Source organism: Theropithecus gelada, chromosome 6 (genome assembly GCF_003255815.1).
Source record: "Theropithecus gelada isolate Dixy chromosome 6, Tgel_1.0, whole genome shotgun sequence".
NCBI classification, from domain to species: Eukaryota; Metazoa; Chordata; class Mammalia; order Primates; family Cercopithecidae; genus Theropithecus; species Theropithecus gelada.
Genome location: NC_037673.1, coordinates 130,672,929 through 130,677,034, shown reverse-complemented (window position 1 = coordinate 130,677,034; position 4,106 = coordinate 130,672,929). Strand labels below are relative to the sequence as shown.

The following is a 4,106-nucleotide window of genomic DNA, read 5'->3' as shown; positions in this document are numbered from 1 at the left end:
TTTTTTTTTTTTTTTTTTTGAGACAGAGTCTCGCTCTGTCGCCCAGGCTGGAGTGCAGTGGCCGGATCTCAGCTCACTGCAAGCTCCGCCTCCCGGGTTCACGCCATTCTCCTGCCTCAGCCTCCCGAGTAGCTGGGACTACAGGCGCCCGCCACCTCGCCCGGCTAGTTTTTTGTATTTTTTTAGTAGAGATGGGGTTTCACCGTGTTAGCCAGGATGGTCTCGATCTCCTGACCTCGTGATCCACCCGTCTCAGCCTCCCAAAGTGTTGGGATTACAGGCTTGAGCCACCGCGCCCGGCCGGGTGAAGCTTTTTTTTAAATCAAAGTTTTAATTTGCATTTTCCTAATGAACAATGATGTTGAGCACCCTTTCACATGCTTACTGGCCATTCTTATGTCTTTTTTGTTTGTTCAAATACCTTGTACATTTTAAATTGGATTTTTGTTGTTGTTGTTAATTGTTAGTGGTTCCTGATACACTCAGAATACAAGTCTTTTTTAAAAATATTTAAATCCACATTTATTAAATATCCCTTGTTTTTCATTCAGGAGATACCAGAAGGGCCCAGGTCCTGCTGCACAGCAAAGCTTCTTATTCTGGAAGTGGAGAACCTGGCACCCAAACCTAGGGCCAGAGGTCTGTCAGACCCACAGCCCAGGCCCAGAACTGGAAATTCCTGACTCCTTCCAGAAGGGCAGCAAGCAAGGTTTCAAACTTGCTCAATTAAGTTGCCTAGACTTGCATTCAAATTCAGCTCCACTTCTCACTAGGTGTGTTAACACAGGCAGCCTTCATCTCTGCACAGGTTCCAAGGAACAGCCTGGCAGTCACTGAAGGTATCTTCTCTCAGGTCAGGTCCCCTCTAGCTCCGGCATCTCGGGATTGCTGCTGTAGAAACACTGAGGGATGGCAGGCACTCTTGTGCCATGTGCTGGGTCAGGGACACAGAGTGGAGCCACTGGTGAGAGGTGGCTGTCAGGAACTGGCAGCTAACAAGGTCGCCTCCCAGTTTCATAGACAAAGACTGCTTGAACATGAGACTCAAGGAGGGACCTCAGCAGGCCTGGGGTGTTCAGCAACTGTTCCTGGCCTGAAAAGACAGAATCAGCTAGAAGCCTCTACCTTTAAGAGAGGTGACCCCACCACCCAAAGGAACACAGGAGCTGTGCTGCTTGTGCTATGCCCAAGCCAGCAACACTCTTCCCATCCCAGTCAATCCTTTAACACACCTAACACCAAGACAATAACTTTAAGGCATCCATCTCCTTCCCACCCAAACTTCCCACCAGCTTCTATATTCCACTCAGGCTGCAGGGTTAGAGAGGCCTGGCATCAAACTCTGATCTGCCGGTTTGTGGCTGGGCAACCCTAGACACATAATTCTGACCTTGGGCTCCTCATCTGTACTGAACTTAAAAACAACCTCATGGTGATACTTCAAAGATTTAAAACAAGAATTAAGAGGTTTGGCACAAAATAGGTGTTCAACAACATTAGCACCTTCCTCTTCCATGGGTTTTTCCTTTAAGATGAGTACACATTGACCTCACCCTTCACTAGCTCCCGGGGCACTCAGCCCCTCTGCAGAACTGAGACTCTGGTTCTCTTTGCTTTGCCTTGTAAATATCCTGTTCCATGAATCTCTCAGGGCAGGACTCTTCCCTGTTATTCCTCTCCACTGTTTCAGCTCCTACCCTTACTACCTCTCTTGGCTTCATCCTCAACTTTTTATAAGGCTTTTGCTTTAAGTGTGTAATAAAATAAAATTTGTACTGAGCCTGGAGCATAGCAAACACTCAGGATTCCATTCACCTTTCACACCAGAATTGTCCAAAACAACTTCCACAGCGACAGAAATGCCCTCTAATCTGTGCAGTCCAATATGGTAGCCACTGGCCACCTGTGGCTACTGGCCACCTGAAATGTGGCTAGTGTGAAAATGTAATAGAACTCCAAATTTAATTTAATCATGTATGTCAAGTGGCTGCCACATTAGATGGTGCAGATCTATACAAGGCCCAGCACACCAGATCCAGGAGGGAGCAAGTCATTGTCTAAAATTTTTATAACCTTGCTCTGGATAGAAGGGCAAGGTCTCAAACCGTTTCAAAACTGTTCTAGCAAGCACTGAAGGAATGCATAGGGTCACCACAGACCCAAGCATGCTGGAGGCTTGCTACGGGATACAAGTCTTTTGTCACACACATGCACTGCAAATACTATCTCACAATTCGTGGTGTGTCTGTCTATTCATTTTATTAACAATATGTTTTCCTTTAAAGACGTAAACTTATATAAAATAAAATGCAAGGGGGCCCTATTTAGCTTTATCAATTGTAGCAATTAAATATACCCATGTAACCACCCCCCAAAGCAAGATATGAAATAATTACATCACCCCTTATCCTCCTTTCAGCCAGTGCCTCCCATCAAAGGAAACCAGTATCTGACATCTGTCACTAAATGTTAGGGGTTTTTTTTTTGTTTTGTTTTTTGTTTTTTGAGATGGAGTTCTGCTCTTGTTGCCCAGGCTAGAGTGCAATAGCACGATCTTGACTCACCGCAACCTCTGCCTCCTGGGTTCAAGCAATTCTCCTGCCTCAGCCTCCCCAGTAGCTGGGATTATAGGCGTGTGCCACCACACCTGGATAATTTTGTATTTTTAGTAGAGACGGGGTTTCTCCATGCTGGTCAGGCTGGTCTTGAACTACCAACCTCAGGTGATCTGCTCACCTCGGCTTCCCAAAGTGTTGGGATTACAGGCATTAGCCACCACGCTTGGCCCCATTTACGTATTTACTGTATGTTTCCAGTTAGATAAAGTTCAAATACAAATAAAACTATCCTCTGGGCTCTTTCAAACTCGTGACCTTGGGTGATCTGCCGGCCTTGGCCTCCCAAAGTGCTGGGATTACAGGCATGAGCCACTGTGCCCGGCCAAAGATATCTTCTAAAAGTCTTAAAGTTTTCCATTGGCATTTAAGTCCATAATACATATGAAATTATTTTTTGTGTTTGGTATGAGGTAAGAGTTTAGTTCCTCTTTTTCTATATGGATTACCAATTGTCCCAGTCTCATTTATTTAAGAGTCTATCCTTTCCCCACTTATTGTCAATACCATTTGTATCATATATTAAATTTCTGTACATATGTGGGTTTTTTTAGGCTCTTTATTCAGTTCTACTGCTCTTTTACCCTTACAGCAATTCAATGGTGTCTTTTTTTTTTTTTTTTTTTTTTTGAGACGGAGTCTTGCTCTGTCGCCCAGGCTGGAGTGCAGTGGCGCGATCTCGGCTCACTGCAAGCTCCGCCTCCCGGGCCCACACCTTTCTCCTGCCTCAGCCTCCCGAGTAGCTGGGACCACAGGTGCCCGCCACCACACCCGGCTAATTTTTTTTTAGTTTTAGTAGAGACGGGGTTTCACTGTGTTAGCCAGGATGGTCTTGATCTCCTGACCTTGTGATCCGCCCGCCTCAGCCTCCCAAAGTGCTGGGATTACAGGTGTGAGCCACCGCACCCGGCCTCAATGGTGTCTTAATTACAACTTTAATATGAATCTTGATGTCTGGTTAGACACATGCTTCTACTTTGTTCTTTTTTTTTTTTTTTTTTTTTTCCAGACAGAGTGTTTTTCTGTCGCCCAGGCTGAAGTGCAGTGGCACGATCTCAACTCACTCCAACGTCCACCTCACGGGTTCAAACAATTCTCCTACCTCAGCCTCCCAAGCAGCTGGGACTGCAGGTGCCCACCACTACGCCCAACTAATTTTTGTATTTTTAGTAGAGACGGGGTTTCACCATATTGATCAGGCTGATCTTGAATTCCTGATCTGTTGCGGGAAGTCAGGGACCTCGAATGGAGGGACTGGCTGAAGCCGTGGCAGAAGAACATAAATTGTGAAGATTTAATGGACATTTATCACTTCCCCAATCAATACTCTTATAATTTCCTATGCCTGTCTTTACTTGAATCTCTTAATCCTGTCACCTTCGTAAGCTGAGGATGTGTGTTGCCTCAGGACCCTGTGATGATTGTGTTAACTGCACACATTTTTTGTAAAACATGTGTGTTTGAACAATATGAAATCTGGGCATCCTAAAA

At 45.3% G+C, this 4,106-nt stretch overlaps 1 non-coding gene across 1 annotated transcript; it reads right to left on the bottom strand.

Moving 5' to 3' along the window:
• Positions 1-2,051: 2,051 nt before the first annotated feature.
• On the bottom strand, positions 2,052-2,182 carry LOC112627266. Its single transcript, XR_003120113.1, has one exon. It is a non-coding gene; the product is annotated as a small nucleolar RNA SNORA9 (small nucleolar RNA).
• Positions 2,183-4,106: the final 1,924 nt, after the last annotated feature.